At 43.6% G+C, this 18,866-nt stretch overlaps 1 protein-coding gene across 2 annotated transcripts in view; it reads left to right on the top strand.

Annotated features, from left to right (window-relative positions):
* Positions 1-18,866, top strand: part of LOC124712045 (vacuolar protein sorting-associated protein 4) — a 182,201-nt gene that overhangs the window by 1,874 nt on the left and 161,461 nt on the right. The gene's annotated exons all lie outside the window — the stretch shown is intronic.

Below are 18,866 nucleotides of genomic sequence, written 5' to 3'. Positions count from 1 at the left end.
TATTCCAGTGTAACCCCAAGCTCAGGCTATACTGCAGACCTGTCCAAGTTGGTCGTGGCAACAAGATTTCATTTGGGGGGGGGGGGGGGGGTAGAGCCATAGTTGCCATTATTGCAGTATAGTATATAGTGGGTGTTTTATGTTGCATTTGGCGCAATCAGTATTGAGGACAAAATTCAGTAAACTATTATATTTGCAGAACATTTAACAATGTAGTACCTAGTAACTTTCAGTTAGTGGGGAAAGAATTGCATAGGTTGCAAGTACAGCATGAAACAATTGGTGCTTATTATCCCACACCCTCCCCCCAGTGACAATTATTGTGCCAGAAAGGCCTTGATTCTAACACTCCCCACATCTCCCTCCATGAGCAATACACTACACAAAAGTTCTGTGAGGCTTTAGATGGAGTGTTGAGTGTAACATCCCCCCCCCCCCCCACCTATCCCGACCTGCACCCTTCTGCTCAAGGTCTAGGTTTGGCATTGCTGACATTCGTGTAATATTTAATATCCATTTCTTAATAAATAACTTATACAATTCAATTGCATAATTAAAAAGCGTGACCTTATGTATATATGTTCTGTATCTCCCATGTATAATACTATGTACGCAATGATGCAGTGGTCTGTGGTTTCCTATCATCTGTTTTTATTGTCTTTTGCTGAAACTAGATGGGAAAGGAATGTCAGTTGCAGGTTAAATCTTAAAAGAGTCGGGAACAACTGAAGGCCTAGTAGTGATACTTACACCACATGTTGCAAACTTTGTTGACATGAGGTAGCTTCTTATGCTGATACAACCTATTGCTATCGAGATGGCATGTAACATGTCTGAGGATAGTTCCACTGAGTTGTTTGACTTAATGTTTATTCTCCATTTAAAATAATTTTGTGAGTGACATTTCAGCAAGTCAAGTGGTAGAAGCCGGCCCCCAGACAGTAGTAGTTTTTCTTGAGTGTCTTGTTTTGTAGGTATATTAAAGAGCTTTGTCTAGCATGTAGCTGCATGCTGGCAACATTGTATTCCCACCACAGCAACTGGTCAGTTTTATTTTATTCAGAATATGGTGCTTATTTTGAAAGCTATCAAGCACTTCATTAAGGTTACTACGTTTGGTGATATGAACTCAGTTTCATCAAAATCCCAACCCACTTTATTTTGTATGTCTAGTACTGCTGTTTACATACATCTACTCTTTCAGAAACAACATTGGACGTTTTTACTTAGCTATATTTTCTAGCACAACACACACATCTTTCATTAGGTTATTGTCCAAGTCTTTTCTTAGCAATTTATCTTGGAATCCAATAAAGTGCTTCATTGTCTCATGTGTCTTCCGTTCACCTGCCTACAGGTCACATCACTTTCATTTGATTTTCATTACACTTATTATTATGTTTTCCACTGTACTCTGGTCCATTTGCTTGATTTCCTGTCTGTCGTGTAGATAGTTCCCATAAGTTCTCCATTGCCCACGGAGTGATTTTGAGTATTTGTATATGATTCCACTTTTACAGTCCCTGTCTCACCACCTTAAGTTAAAAACTGGCAGTGCACATTGATTATATACTTTCACTTTTAGACATGGGGAGCCTAGTTCTGCGATCCTTGTGTAGTTTATCAACAGCACTGTAGGACACCTTTTCTTTTGTATTTATTTCTTTCGCTTCTCATCCTGTTACTTTCAACTGCCCTAAATGAAGAAATTTTTCTTGTTCTATGACTTCATTATTAATTTATATTGCCTTCCTTTCATTAATTAGTTCTACGTTGATTTAGTATTGATATATCTTATTTTCAAAATTGTTCTTTTAAGTTCTGCCCTTTATTATCACAGTTTTTGTGCACTAGATGTAAACAGAAGAATTTAATGGAAAAACTAAGATGGTCAAGTTATCTTCCATTAATAGACGGCACTTTGTTTTTGCAGGTCATCGATCTAGAAATGTCTTCTGGATTGCTGAGTGGTGGTTTGGTGATATTTAATTTCCTTTCCTGACTTCTTTCATTTCTAAATTTCTGAGCATCCTAAAACTAGACTCTGTCCGAACAGGCTGGTTAAGTATAATGGAATCTAGCATACATGTATTATATCTTCAATGTATTGACACTTGGTTTTGGTGGGACTGTTGTTCAGATATTACTGAAACCAGACAAATTAGTAATTCTTGTATATGTTGTCCTCTTATTCGTGACTTGTAAATGGACCATTGTGATGTATCCATTTTCAAAGTAGGCTTGTTCTACATAGATACGCTGCAAATGACTGTGAAGCGCAATTTCTTTGCCTAATTAAAATATGCTACAGTGTTTTATAATGCTGTTGGTGATGATTTTGGTAAATATCTAGTACATTACAGAAAGGATGCAGACAAATCTATGATTTATTGTGAGTTGTCTATTGCCTTTCTTGTTAAGTAGAATAATGAAAATGATACTCCCGTTTTGTGGAATTGTATTTCAGCATAGACACATTGTAAACAATTTTGCAAGTTTTTATATTACTTTCCCTATGTTACTTCTCCATCAAAACATCCTTTTGAAGTAGCTGTTTTTTTTCCTCATGCCTTGAATGGCTTCGTACACCTCATCTGGCATTATATCCTCATTTTAAGTGTCAACCATCTGTATTTGTTGAACTGTAGAAGCATTTCACACTGTGCTGTCTACCATGTTAACTGAGTTTACGTGGTGTTCACCCGTGTAAGGACATTCAGCAATAATTAGTCATTGCATATTTGTCTGCCTAACGCTTTGTCTCACAATGCCGTAGACATATCAGAGGCAGTAGCAACTCTGAAAGCAGTTACAATCTCAAGCAAACTTGGTAAGTTGTACAGTTTATACGGACAGTTGGTGACATCATAAGACCACTGCCTAAGACAACAGAGTCACAGCAACGTGTGTTATTGAGCGTGAAATGGGTAAGAGTTGCAGCACTAAAACATTATAAAACCACCACTGGCCTGAACTAAACCCTCCACACACTGTGAATTGAACACCTCATTGAGTCATCTGTGACTTGATGCCTTGCATAATTTGAAAAAGAGGCAAAACTGAGACTTGATAGATAATTCTGCGTACCTTTGGACACCTACTATCCAGCTTCTGTGTTGGTTGGCACATTGAAGAATTGCAATTTAATCCGTCACTGTTATATTCAACTTTTTGGGTGGTACCCATCTCCAGATATCCATTGAATGTGGTTCCTTTCACAAAGTTCGGTTAGAAACTGACTGAAATGTATCTGCATTTGCTGAGAGCGGGAATTCCTGTCATTTTTTGAAACCAGTTGTTATTGCCAAGTCGTGACTCTCATATCTGATCCATGTAGGTTAGTGCTCTTGCTCTTGTGCCAAAGCAGCACAACTCAATTGGTACAGATAAACGTTTGTAGACATGTTGTAAGAGCCAGCATTGATACAACAAAAAATTAGGGAACTTCATTTGCAGTTGTGGGCATGTCCAAATACATTATCTATCAGGTCTCCATATTGTCCCAATTTACTATGCTGCTGCCATACAATCAACTGGTATGTACAAACCCCTTCACTGCCGTGACTTATCATATGTCACCAGTGGGTGGTTTTTTACCACCTGGAACCAATTTATCATCATCATCAAATACGGTGCTCCAAAGTGACCAGCGCGGTCTTTTAAGGGAGTGATTAATATTTTGTCTGATGAGCTTAAATTTCTGTTTAGTTTTCTTCTTACTCTTGTTTTCAATTCTCATGACAAATTTTCATTTTATGTTCTCACTTCCTCTCAGACATTTCTGAATAGCTCTTCTTCTTCTTCTTCTTCTTCTTCTTCTTCTTCTTCTTCTTCTTTAATAACTGTCCTTATTGTATCATGGTTCTGTTATCATTCTGTTTGATAAGTATGTGTGCCATTTGGTATGTTTTTTCCCTTTGTTGTCTTTGTACCTGCAACATTTCTTGTTGTTTTCACAAGTACCTTAATAGTGAGATTTTAATCACAGTTTGCCTTAGCCAGAATTATAATTATCCTTTCTGTTATGGTGCAGGATGTAACTTACTGTGTATATCAGGATATAGCAAGATAGTGTGTACAGTTCCCGAATTCTTCTTGTTCGGTTGTATAGTCTCTCATTTTGTGATGATAGAAATAGTACACAAATCATATCATATATAGTAGTTGCAGAATATTTTACTGTACATGGAATTTCATCCCCAGTCATTTCAATTAGCTTTTTGATATTGTCGTCAGGTCTGCAAGAATTTAATGAGAAAATAGGCTTTTTAGTGGAGTCATTGACTGTATCTCAGTGTCTTTTATGGATTGCAGACTTCTTCAGTAACGTTTAATATTATTTTCTCTTATCTTTTCTTGCTGTACCAGTAATATCTAACAAAGTCATGCAGTACTATAAATCACTAAACTTTCATCCAGGGGAAGCAGGTTTGAGATCCTCATCCTGCCCTTCATATTTAAATTTTGCATGGTTGCCCCAAAAATCCCAAGGGAAATGTTGGGGTTGTTCCTTTGAAAAGGACATACCAGTTTCTTTCCCTGTCCTTGTTGTAAACAAGCTTGTGTTCCATCACGAATGAACTCACGGTTTTTTAACATTAAAAATCCAAATTTTCAATCCTTATGTTTAAATAATTTTTGGCATGGTGGGCATAATCTTAATGATAGTATCCGTGACTGCTTCGAGTACATCATTCAGCATAGGTTATAAGGTTTTCTTATGTCTTTTGATGTACCTGCATAATTTACTGAGGTGTCGGGGAAAATGTTAATCTAGTTTAATTTTGAAGAGTTTGAAACATATGACTGCATGTATAATTTGGTGCCCATTTCTTCAAGTATTTGCTGCAAATTAGTAACATTTGTACAGTTTTCAGTGGGTATACTCTTTTTCATTTTTATTGGTAACGCTGTTGAATAGTTCATTTGAATGCAGCGTGTCAATTCGTTTATTACTAAGTGGTATTGACAAATGGACAGAGATGGCTGACCATGGTCTTAAAGCATAAGTTAAAATTCTCAGTCTTTCATTTTAAGTTCCATTAGTATTGTAATAGGACTATTTAAGTTTGTGGTAAGTGACAAAACAGGCAGCTGATCTAGTCAGTTGACCTTTTGTTCCAAGCAGTCCATAGCTGTTTGCTGCCGGCCACTGTGGCCGAGTGGTTCTAGGCGCTTCAGTCTTGAACCGTGCGACCGCTACAGTCACAGGTTCAAATCCTGCCTCGGGCATGGATGGATGTGATGTCCTTGGGTTAGTTAGGTTTAATTAGTTCTAAGTTCTAGGGGACTGATGACCTCAGATGTTAAGTCCCACAGTGCTCAGAGCCATTTTGAGCTAGATTCGTGACTGCACTATCCTCAGCACTGCCTTTACTCATGTTGTTGTTGTTGTTGTTGTGGTCTTCAGTCCTGAGACTGGTTTGATGCAGCTCTCCATGCTACTCTATCCTGTGCAAGCTTCTTCATCTCCCAGTACCCACTGCAACCCACATCCTTCTGAATCTGCTTAGTGTATTGATCTCTTGGTCTCCCTCTACGATTTTTACCCTCCACGCTGCCCTCCAATGCTAAATTTGTGATCCCTTGATGCCTCAAAACATGTCCTACCAACCGATCCCTTCTTCTAGTCAAGTTGTGCCACAAACTTCTCTTCTCCCCAATCCTATTCAATACCTCCTCATTAGTCACGTGATCTACCCACCTTATCTTCAGCATTCTTCTGTAGCACCACATTTCGAAAGCTTCTATTCTCTTCTTGTCCAAACTGGTTATCGTCCATGTTTCACTTCCATACATGGCTACACTCCATACAAATACTTTCAGAAACGACTTCCTGACACTTAAATCTATACTCGATGTTAACAAATTTCTCTTCTTCAGAAACGATTTCCTTGCCATTGCCAGTCTACATTTTATATCCTCTCTACTTCGACCATCATCAGTTATTTTACTCCCTAAATAGCAAAACTCTTTTACTACTTTAAGTGTCTCATTTCCTAATCTAATCCCCTCAGCATCACCCGATTTAATTTGACTACATTCCATTATCCTCGTTTTGCTTTTGTTGATGGTCATCTTATATCCTCCTTTCAAGACACTGTCCATTCCGTTCAACTGCTCTTCCAAGTCCTTTGCTGTCTCTGACAGAATTACAATGTCATCGGCGAACCTCAAGGTTTTTACTTCTTCTCCATGAATTTTAATACCTACTCCGAATTTTTCTTTTGTTTCCTTTACTGCTTGCTCAATATACAGATTGAATAACATCGGGGAGAGGCTACAACCCTGTCTCACTCCTTTCCCAACCACTGCTTCCCTTTCATGCCCCTCGACTCTTATAACTGCCATCTGGTTTCTGTACAAATTGTAAATAGCCTTTCGCTCCCTGTATTTTACCCCTGCCACCTTCAGAATTTGAAAGAGAGTATTCCAGTTAACATTGTCAAAAGCTTTCTCTAAGTCTACAAATGCTAGAAACGTAGGTTTGCCTTTTCTTAATCTTTCTTCTAAGATAAGTCGTAAGGTTAGTATTGCCTCACGTGTTCCAACATTTCTACTGAATCCAAACTGATCTTCCCCGAGGTCCGCTTCTACCAGTTTTTCCATTCGTCTATAAAGAATTTGCGTTAGTATTTTGCAGCTTTGACTTATTAAACTGATAGTTCGGTAATTTTCACATCTGTCAACACCTGCTTTCTTTGGTATTGGAATTATTATATTCTTCTTGAAGTCTGTGGGTATTTCGCCTGTCTCGTACATCTTGCTCACCAGATGGTAGAGTTTTGTCATGACTGGCTCTCCCAAGGCCATCAGTAGTTCTAATGGAATGTTGTCTACTCCCGGGGCCTTGTTTCGACTCAGGTCTCTCAGTGCTCTGTCAAACTCTTCACGCAGTATCTTATCTCCCATTTCATCTTCATCTACATCCTCTTCCATTTCCATAATATTGTCCTCAAGTACATCGCCCTTGTATAAACCCTCTATATACTCCTTCCACCTTTCTGCCTTCCCTTCTTTGCTTAGAACTGGGTTGCCATCTGAGCTCTTGATATTCATACAAGTGGTTCTCTTCTCTCCAAAGGTCTCTTTAATTTTCCTGTAGGCAGTATCTATCTTACCCCTAGTGAGACAAGCCTCTACATCCTTACATTTGTCCTCTAGCCATCCCTGCTTAGCCATTTTGCACTTTCTGTCGATCTCATTTTTGAGACGTTTGTATTCCCTTTTGCCTGCTTCATTTACTGCATTTTTATATTTTCTCCTTTCATCAATTAAATTCAATATTTCTTCTGTTACCCAAGGATTTCTATTAGCCCTCATCTTTTTACCTACTTGATCCTCTGCTACCTTCACTACTTCATCCCTCAGAGCTACCCATTCTTCTTCTACTGTATTTCTTTCCCCTATTCCTGTCAATTGTTCCCTTATGCTCTCCCTGAAACTCTGTACAACCTCTGGTTCTTTCAGTTTATCCAGGTCCCATCTCCTTAAATTCCCACCTTTTTGCAGTTTTTTCAGTTTCAATCTGCAGTTCATAACCAATAGATTGTGGTCAGAATCCACATCTGCCCCTGGAAATGTCTTACAATTTAAAACCTGGTTCCTAAATCTCTGTCTTACCATTATATAATCTATCTGATACCTATTAATATCTCCAGGATTCTTCCAGGTATACAACCTTCTTTTATGATTCTTGAACCAAGTGTTAGCTATGATTAAGTTATGCTCTGTGCAAAATTCTACAAGGCGGCTTCCTCTTTCATTTCTTCCCCCCAATCCATATTCACCTACTATGTTTCCTTCTCTCCCTTTTCCTACTGACGAATTCCAGTCACCCATGACTATTAAATTTTCGTCTCCCTTCACTACCTGAATAATTTCTTTTATCTCGTCATACATTTCATCAATTTCTTCATCATCTGCAGAGCTAGTTGGCATATAAACTTGTACTACTGTAGTAGGCATGGGCTTTGTGTCTATCTTGGCCACAATAATGCGTTCACTATGTTGTTTGTAGTAGCTAACCCGCACTCCTATTTTTTTATTCATTATTAAACCTACTCCTGCATTACCCCTATTTGATTTTGTATTTATAACCCTGTAATCACCTGACCAAAAGTCTTGTTCCTCCTGCCACCGAACTTCACTAATTCCCACTATATCTAACTTTGACCTATCCATTTCCCTTTTTAAATTTTCTAACCGACCTGCCCGATTAAGGGATCTGACATTCCACGCTCCGATCCGTAGAATGCCAGTTTTCTTTCTCCTGATAACGACGTCCTCTTGAGTAGTCCCTGCCCGGAGATCCGAATGGGGGACTATTTTACCTCCGGAATATTTTACCCAAGAGGACGCCATCATCATTTAATCATACAGTAAAGCTGCATGTCCTCGGGAAAAATTACGGCTGTAGTTTCCCCTTGCTTTCAGCCGTTCGCAGTACCAGAACAGCAAGGCCGTTTTGGTTAATGTTACAAGGCCAGATCAGTCAATCATCCAGACTGTTGCCCCTGCAACTACTGAAAAGGCTGCTGCCCCTCCTCAGGAACCACATGTTTGTCTGGCCTCTCAACAGATACCCCTCCGTTGTGGTTGCACCTACGGTACGGCCATCTGTATCGCTGAGGCACGCAAGCCTCCCCACCAACGGCAAGGTCCATGGTTCATGGGGGAAACCTTTACTCATATGTCTGTGAAAATTATTACATAAAATAACCTTCCCCTAATCAAATTATGGTCCTTTCCTGTTGGAGAAAAGAAGATGGCACATTAGGCCACGCAGTGTACTGTAAACCAACACACACAGACTTATACTTACAGGCCACCAGCTGTCACCATCCTTCGCAACGAAGTGGCGTACTTAGGACGTTGGTTCACAGAGCATGAGCCATATCAGACTCTGACAGCGTATCCAATAAGCTACTCTATCTGCGCACCACTTTCCAACAAAATGGATATTCCGAACAGGAGATTCGCCATGCCTTACACCTGGGGCGGATTACCCATCGTGAGGAACTGGAAGTAGGCAAAGAACAAAGGGGAATGGTCATCTTGTCATACTTCAGCGGTGTCTCTTCAAAAATAGGAAGATTACGGTCATCTTGTCATACTTCGGCGGTGTCTCTTCAAAAATGGCTGCGGCACATCGTACATCAGACAAACTTGTCGCACTGTTGAAGAGAGATGTGCTGAACACCGATGCTTCACACGTCTGGAGCAACCAGAGAAGTCTGCAGTGGCCGAGCATTGTCTCAGTACAGGCCATTCTTTGAATAATCAACACACCAAAATTCCCGCATCGACGAGTTCATACTGGGATAGTGTTATTAAGGAAGCAGTGGAAATATGTAGCTCAACGAATCTTGTAAACAGAGACACAGGCTTTCAGCTCAGTACAGCTTGGGAACCAGCAGTGGTCATATTGAAGTCTCATCGAGCAGAGAGGAGTACTATTGGCCATACGACGGATGACGATTCGCCGGCAACATAAATATTCTGTTGACAATGGGAGGACGGTCATGCGCCAACCCGGACACGCATTTTTGCTTGCGGTTTCCTACAGAGGTCGCTGGGATGGCCAATGGCAGTGCAGAGCAGCAGCGGCGGCCTCCGCGCGTGCACTGAAGTCTTTGGTTCTTCGTCTTACAGGTGGCGTTGCTGTCCTTCTAGCCATCGGTTGATATCTTTGCTATTGGCAATCGAATTTGGTGCCTCCTCGCACGCGCACTTCCTGCCTAAGACTGGCATAAATAGGGGGCTCTAGTCATGCCTTAGCAGTGTGTTCATCGCACCTGAAGATGTCGGCCAGTTGTGCTGATGAAATATTGTGGAGTTTTCACTGTGACGTCCGACGTCTCGCCCGAGACCCATATATACAACTTCTTAAATATTTGATAGGCTGTTCATGATTTTCAAAATTTCATGTACCAACAGGAAAAGACCATAATTTGATTAGTGGAAGGTTATTTTATGTAATAATTTTCACAGACATATGAGTAAAGGCAGTGCTGAGGATAGTGCAGTCACGAATCTAGCTCAAAATGGCTCTGAGCACTATGGGACTTAACATCTGAGGTCATCAGTCCCCTAGAACTTAGAACTAATTAAACCTAACTAACCCAAGGACATCACACCCATCCATGCCCAAGGCAGGATTTGAACCTGTGACCGTAGCGGTCGCATGGTTCAAGACTGAAGCACCTAGAACCACTCAGCCACAGCGGTCTCTGGGGCGGCCGATGGCAGTGCAGAGCAGCAGCAGCAGCCTCCGCGCATGCGTCGAAGTCTTTGGTTCTTCGTCTTACAGGTGGTGTTGCTGTCCTTCCAGCTTTCGATTGATATCGTCGCTATTGGCCGTCAAATTTGGCGCCTCCATGCTTGCGCGCTTCCTACCTAAGACTGGCATAAATAGTGGGCTCTACTCATGCCTTCGCAGTGTGTTCGTCGCACCTGAAGATGTCGGCCAGTTGCCCTGATGAAATATTGCAGAGTTTTCACTATGACATCCGATGTCTCGCTCAAGAACCATATATACAACATGTCCGTCGGCAAAGCCTCAAGCAACACATTTAAGAAGTTAGCTTACTGTAGTTGTAAACAAACACTTCACCTTGATAGCAGCAACTCAGTGTTTTAGGCTCATTATTTGCATGTACCCAGGTAATTCTGCATCAGATGGACCAATTTTAAGAGTCATTCCCCACCTGACCATCTCCAGTTTGAATGAAAGTATGTTCATATCTTTTGTACAAAACAAAGTAACCTATTAAAAATCTGAACTCCACATACAAAAAATTCAAGGTTTCAGGAAGCTTTCTATTGGAGACTGTAAAATATCGCATGCACACCATGAGTGTTTAGCGTGATATAAGATGGCTTAATATTGTAACCAGTAGTTAATGTAAGGGTAATGTTTTGATCAGGTGGACCACTTTTTTGTGCCAAACATATGGTTAGTGTCAAGACTTGGTTATTCACTGGTTTTGTACTACATATGTTGAAGGTTGGGAGAGATGAATTGCAAAACTATTTCAACCAATTTGTGACTGCTGTTTTTTGTGACCAAGTATCTTGAGTGCACTTTAGTAGTTCCACAGCTAGAACATTTTTATCAATTCTACCACACTGTAGCAGTATTTGGTAAGTATCCAAGAAGTTAATGTCGAAACATGCCATCATAAGTTCTTACAGCTAACGTGTGCAAACTTTGGTGTCATGTTGCTAAATATTATCACCTGCTTGTTTTTTCCTTTTTATTGAAATGAACAAGGGCTTTTTGTGATGGAACTTTTTTTTTTTTTTTAATCACTCTAAATAAGGTTAACAAAAGGAGTGTGGAAATTCTGCTGTGAAACATGCACAAACTTCATTATATTTAATGTTTGAGAAAAGTAAAAAATAAAGCTGTCATCATTTGAACACCACAGTGCTTTACTAAGCTTGATCCTTGCCTTGTTCCAACCTCTGAACTGACTTATCCAGCCAGCTATAAGGGACCATACTGTGTAACATTTACTCCAAACCTCTAGTGCAACTTGGAATTCTCCACATACACAAGTCATCGCCAGAGATATAGGGAAAAAAAGCCATGTAACAACCATGATTTGAACTGCAGACCTTTGTATTTGTAGTCTAGATTTTAAATATGGGGATAAAAATAATTCAAACAGCCTACAACTTGTCTAAGATGATTGTGGGTGCAAACTTCTTAAAGCATTAGACATATCGTACTCGTCTCTAGACACACAATGGCTAACTTGCACTGCATTTTAATTGTTGGTGGCAGCCACCAAGAAGTAACACATTTATGGCCAGGCTGCCACCAATAATTGAAACACAGCCACCCACATAAGGGCGTGTATATAAAGGGGGATGTTGAGTATGTGCGCAGTTTACTACTCGAAGAAATATATTTGAAGGAAAGAGAGTGTGTGTGTGTGTGTGTGTGTGTGTGTGTGTGTGTGTGTGTGTGTGTTTACATCTCCTAATGATTTGGTAGCCCTTTCTTCTCCTTGTGCTATAACCAAGATACTAGTGACTGACACACACACACACACACACACACACACACACACACACACACACACACACACACACACACACGGGGTCGCTGTCATCTCTGTGTGCTAAGGCCCTACTGTGTCTGATATGAGCAGCAGGCAGCAGTCTTTGCTGGTGAGAGTAGTGGTGGAGAGGGGGAGGGGTAGCAGCGTTGAGGTAGGTTGGTGGGGGGGGGGGGGGGGGTTAGAGGAATTCCAGTGCTGTCTGTGGGAGCATGCAAGGATGTGACGGGAACTTATCACGTGCTGATCCTTGTGGCAGTGACCAACTTCCAGTGATCCGTCACTTCCTTCCACCACCAGGCAGCTTGACTACCATGTTGGGTGCTTCAAAGAGACAACTGGCAGTTGTTTACCTCTGTTGTTACCTTTGCCCCCATCCGTTTCGATTTCATTGACAAGGTTTTGCATTGCAAAACATGTCTAGTGTGATCACCCACAGCGCAAGAAATGGTATTCCACTTTCTGCAGGTCCTCTTCATCACTGACCAGTGCCGTGATAGACCAAAGAAATTGCAATAGCTATTCAGGATCACCAAAGAACCATGTAACATTTCAAGTGACAACCTTCACAGACCAGCCTGACCACTTTTAACTGACTTCTGAGTCTCCTCCCTGGGAGCATATGCCTCTTCATCCTAGGTGTAGGCCAAGGTCCATAGTCTTCTGGGCTGCTAAAGATCCTCAACTGTTCTGGGTCTCTTCCTTCAGGATCATCTGTGTACTGAAGCATCAGCTCTTGCTGAACACCCCGCGATCCAGCTCACAGTGGTACTGGCATCCTCTTCCTCTTCTTATGCAGCTGCATTCTGAATGCATAAGTGACAATTTGAAGACATTCTGCCCCTCAGCATCTGAATTGCATAATGTACCTTTCACTGACTAGGAATTGCTTCAGGCTTTTGCCTTGTCTCATAATACTGCTGTGGAGCCTGATTACATTCACAGTTAGATGATACAGTATCTGTCACTTGAGGTAGTACCATTATTTCAATACTTTAGTGAGGCAAAAACCCAACGTCTATCACTAGTTATCACACAGTTAGTTTCGCCAACATGCTCTGCAAATTGCCTGAAAGGGTGATTGCTTGCCGATTATCCTTGCTTCTCGAAGCTCAAGGCCTTTTGTCCCTCCATGAGTGTGGTTTTGGGGAGGGGCAATCCATGATGAACTATCTGTCATCAGTTTTTATCCCACTGGTTGTTCTGGGTTAGACTTGATATTTCACTCAGCTCTCCACAGGTCCAAGATAACAGCATCCCTCTGGCCTCTGTGCCATGTTCTCTACAGCATCAGTCGGCCAGTGACCGCATGTCAGGCCACTGGTCACCCTTGCATTGCATGTTGATTTCTTTTGCGTTTGGTACACCTCTCATTGTGTATTCTTGGCTAAATGCTAACTCCAAGGTTCCATATGATGGGCCTCCACTTGGACCCTTTCCATGGTTTCCATTTCTCTCCTGCAAATGTGCAGGTCATGCATTTCGGTCGTTGTACCACAGTCCAGCCTAACCTAGAATTGTACTTCTGTGCACAGTTGCTGGACATTGTTGTACAGTCCCAATTTTCGTGAGTCCTCTTTTAACAGGTAGCTGAATTGACTGTTCCATATTTGTCAGCTAAAGACTAATTGCTGAAAGCTTAACCCTCTCTGCTTCCCTAGCCTAGTGATTTGGTAGCCCTTTCTTCTCCTTGTGCTATAACCAAGATACTAGTGACTGACACACACACACACACACACACACACACACACACACACACACACACACACACACACACGGTCGCTGTCATCTCTGTGCGTTGCCTCTTGGGGTGTGTATTGCACTACTCTTCTTTGTATCTATTGGACTCTGGCCCAGTCCCGCTTAGACCGTGGTTTCAAATATATGGCTTGATGTCCTGACTGAATCCTGGGAGACCCCTTGTCTGCTGTAACCTATGTACTGATACAGTTCGTATACTTTTACTTCTCCATAAGTCGTTTTTTCCAGCTGCAGCATCAGTATTGCTTTCAGTGCCTCGCTTTTACCACCCTTGCATATTTTACTTCTCCAAGCACATTCCTGGTGAACATTACTAGCTCCAGATGAGTGAATCCTTGACCAGGGTAATGATGACCTTGCTGCTTATGTTTAGTCCTGTCCCTCCAGTCAACCAGTTTTTTTGCAAGACAATATCTGTTCTGGTAAATTTTTCTTCCGAATCCCTTGTCATCTCTGACAGAATGACAGTGTCATTGGCAAACTGCAAAGCTATTATTTCTTCTCCATGAGCTTCAGTTTCCTTCCCAAACTTCTCTTTGGTTTCCATTACTGCCCCCCCAAGGGGCCTGAAGTATTACTGCCTGTCGTAAGAGGCAACTAAAAGGAGTCTCAACAAGTTTTGGCCTTTATGTGATGGTCTCCTGTCGAGTTTGATCTCCATTTTTCAAAATTTTCTCGTAGAGCGAGCCAACTGGGGAAAGGGTGCCTAACATGGTGCATTGTGTCCATCATGCACTGAGACCTCTTGCAACCTCCGTCGACGTGGATCTGCACTTCTGCTCATTCTCCACCTGTTGGGCGAGGTCACCCTCCTGGGTGTGTTTTCCTCCATCCAACGTGCAGTATCACTTTCTGCACTGACTGTGATAATGGATTTCTTATCTCGTTTGCACCTGACATCCAGCATGGTAGCCAGTCCATTGTGGTGGGGCCGCCATGTACCCTGTTGGTTGTAGCCCCCTGAACACACAGGGATCGCTCTGCTGATGCCTGCACCATTAACTCCCCACATATGCCAAGGAGTAGATGCCCATCCCCCTGCAGCATCGAGATTCCTGGCAATGGCCATCCTGCCAGGTGGCATTTGCTGCAGCTGGGTGGCACCTGTGGGGAGGGCCCCTGGTCGTAGGGGGTGGCATCAGGGCAAATTACAAGCAATGAAACGTAGTACATAATCTCTTGCTGGTAGTCAAACACCAACAGTCTCTAAGCGTTCATGGGCTCAATTCAATGTACAGAAGTACAACCCCAAATCGTTTCCCTCCCTGGCCACACCATGGGAGGAACACCAGGCTAATGATAGCAGCGTATCTTATTCGCTCCAGTACCTTGTATGTTCGAGATCTGATGGGGAATCTTTCATGCCAATGGTGCCTCAGTTTTTTGTTGAGCATTTAGAGGACAAGTTTGGGGAGGTGGAGGGATTGTCCAAAATGCGATCTGGGTTGGTCTTGATCAAAACGGCATCCTCTGCCCAGTCACAGGCTCAACTCGCCTGTGACAAGCTGCAGGATGTTTCTGTTTCCATCACGCCCCATAAGAGCTTAAATATGGTCCAGGGTATCATATTTCACAGGGACCTTCTTTTGGAGTCTGACGATGTGCTGCGCGCCAATTTAGAGTGGCAAAATGTTATAGTTTCATCTGGCGCATCAACCGGGGTCTGAGGGAAGTTCGGCTATATGTCTTCCCGCTGTACTTCCAGCATCACCTGTTGGGATTGTGGACATCCTTCACATCCCAGTACTCCATGTGTCTCATCTCCCATCCTTGTGAACTGCGGAGAGCACCATTCGCGTTGTTCGCCAGACTGCAGGATTCTCCAGAAAGAAAGGAAAATAATGGAATACAAAACCCTAGTCTGACTGACCTACACTGAGGTTAAGAGAAAATATGAGAGGCTACATTCTGTGCATACGACGTCAGCCTACGCTGCCGCTACAACGGTTCTACCATCTTCCGTTGCGCTGCATGCAGTTGGCTCTCGGAGCCGTCGGACTCCACCTGCCCCCTTGATGGTGGGGGGCACTTCCCTCCCTGTTGCTCCTGCACCACCTACTTCGGGAGCAACACCACCCCAACCATCGGGGACGTCGGTGTCCCCACTTCTCAGCTGGAGAAGCATACATCTTCTTCGGCTCCTCTTGCAAGGAATGGGTCCCTTGGGTCACTCCCTTCCCAGGTTCCTACCAGTGGCAAAGCTGACACCCACGAGTGGCTGAAGCAACCTCAGGTCCCTGAGACTGAATCAGTGAAGCCCTCCCAGCTGGAAAAACCTAAAGAGCAGCGAGAGAAACCAAAAAAAGAAAAAAACCCCCAAGAACCAAGGCACTGCAGTGGCACCCACACCGCTGCCAACTACAAGGTCTGCATCTGAGGATGAAGTGTAGATTCTGGCCCCCGCTCAGGACCTAGATCTTGCTGGGCCCTCAGACACAATGGATGTTGATGGCACAGGTACTCGTCCAGTGGTAGCAGATGACCCTGAGGCATAGACTTGTGTCATTGAGTGTTCCATGCCTTCCCAGTCTCATGATTACATCATCCCCCAGTGGAATTGCAGCGGTTTTTTTCCACCACATGGCTGAGCTACGGCAACTGTTAAGCTTTACACCTGCTTTCTGCATTGCCCTCCATGAAACCTGGTTCCCGGCAATGCGGACTCCTGCCCTCCGCGCCTATAAGGGATATTACAGGAACCTTAGCGACTATAATAGTGTGTCAGGTGGAGTTTGCGTCTATGTCCAGAACTCGGTATGTAGTGAACATGTGCCCCTCCAAACTCCTCTTCAAGCTGTGGCTTTCAGAATACAGACTACGCAGGAAATAACAGTCTGCAACATATATCTCCCTCCAGATGGTGCAGTACCCCTGAACTTATTGGCTACACTGATTGAGCAACTCCCTAAACCTTTGGGAGATTTTAACATCCATAACCCCTTGTGGGGTGGCACTGTGCTTACTGGCAGAGGTAAGGATGTCAAAAATTTACTCTCACAACTCAGCCTCTGCCTCTTACATAAAGGTGCCCCCACACATTTCAGTGTGGCACATGGCACATATTCAGCCATTGATCTCTCGGTTTGCAGTCCTGGCACTCTCCAATCTATCCACTGGAGAGCACATGATGACCTGTGTGGTAGTGAAAACATCTTCCTATCACTCCCCTGGCCTACCCAGATGGGCTTTAAACAAGGCAGACTGGATAGCCTTCACCTCTGCTGTGACCGTTGATTCTCCCCCACATGGTGCCATCAGTGTTGTGGTTGAGCAGGTCACTACAAGGACCGTTTCTGCAGCAGAAAACGCTATCCCTTGTTCTTTAGGGTGCTCCTACCAAAAGACAGTCCTTTGGTGGCTGCCAGAAGTTGCTGAGGCTATTAAAGAGCATCGGTGAGCTCTACAGTGACATAAGCGGCACCCTTTCCTAGAGCGCCTAATAGTCTTTAAGTAGCTCCGTGCCCACATTTGCCAGCTTATAAAATGACGGAAACAGGAGTGTTCGGAGAGGTACGTGTTGACCATTGGGTGCCATACGTCACCTTCCCAAGTCTGGACAAAGATCAGATGTCATTTTGGGTACCAGATGCCAACAGGTTTCCCTGGCATTAACAAACGCGATTGCCGAGCACTTTGCTGAGCACTATTTCGAGCCTCTGCGTCGGAGATCTACTCCCCAGCCTTTCACACCCTCAAATGGCAGATTGAAAGGAAAGCCTTCTCGTTCACTACATGCCACAGTGAACCCTATAATGCCCCATTTACAGAGTGGGAGCTCCTCAGTGCCCTCGCACATTGCCCCAACACAACTCCTGGGGTGGATCGGATCCACAGTCAGATGATTAAACATCTCTCATCTGACTACAACTGATATATCCTCATCATCTTCAACCGGATCTGGTGCAATGGCTTCATTCCATTACAGTGGTGGGAGAGCACCATCATTCTGGTGCTCAAACCGGTAAAAATCCGCTTGATGTGGATAGCTATTGGCCCATCAGTCTCACCAAAGTTCTTTGTAAGCTGCTGCAACATATGGTTTGTCAGCAGTTGGGATGGGTCCTGGAGTCACATGGCCTACTGGCTCCATGGCAGGGCGGCTTCCATCAGGGTCGTTCTACCACCTTTCCATGTCCAGGCTGGTGTCTCTCATAGCTCCCCCCCCCCCCCCCCCACCCCCCCCCCCCCCCCACCCCTCCACCAATATTCAGGAGAATGGCGTTTCTCAGGGCTCGTATTGAGTGTGTCTCTATTTTTAGTAGCTATTGAGTCTAGCAGCAGCTGTAGGGCTGTTGTTCTCACCTTCTCTGTATGCGGAGGACTTCTGCATTTCATATTGGTATACCGGTCCTCCAGTACTGGTGTTGCTGAGCAGCGCCTACAGGGACCCATTCACAAGGCGCAGTCATGGGCTCTAGCCCATGGCTTCCAGTTTTCAACCACGAAGTCGTGTGTTGTGCACTTCTGTTGGCATCATACCATTCATCCAGAACTAGTACTTTACCCTAATGACGATCCACTCACTGTGGTGGAGACATATCGATTCTTAGGACTGGTTTTCAATGCCCGATTGACTTGACTACCTCACCTTCGTCAGCTTAAGCAGAAGTGCTGGCAGCACCTCAATGCCCTCCTCTGGCTGAGCAACACCAACTGGAGTGCAGATCGCTCTAAGCCACTGCCGCTCTATAGAGCCCTTGTTCAATCCCACCTTGACTATGGGAGTTTGGTTTATGGTTCGGTGGCACCCCTAGCATTGCGTTTACTCGATCCAGTGCACCACTGTGGCATTCACGTAGCAATGAGAGCTTTCAGAATGAGTCTGTTGACCTGTGTCCTGGTGGAGACCGGAGTCCCGCCATTGCAGATTTGACATGCACAACTGCTCGCCAATTATGTTGCATACATTCGTAGTTCTCCTGAGCATCCGAATTACCGTATCCTTTTCCCACCCGCGGCAGTTCATCTCCCGCATCGGTGGCCCAGGTCAGGGCTAACAATTGCGGTACAGATGCGATCCCTTCTGTCTGAACTGGA

Source organism: Schistocerca piceifrons, chromosome 1 (assembly GCF_021461385.2).
Source record: "Schistocerca piceifrons isolate TAMUIC-IGC-003096 chromosome 1, iqSchPice1.1, whole genome shotgun sequence".
Taxonomy (NCBI): Eukaryota; Metazoa; Arthropoda; class Insecta; order Orthoptera; family Acrididae; genus Schistocerca; species Schistocerca piceifrons.
This window is presented reverse-complemented; position numbering and strand designations above follow the sequence as displayed.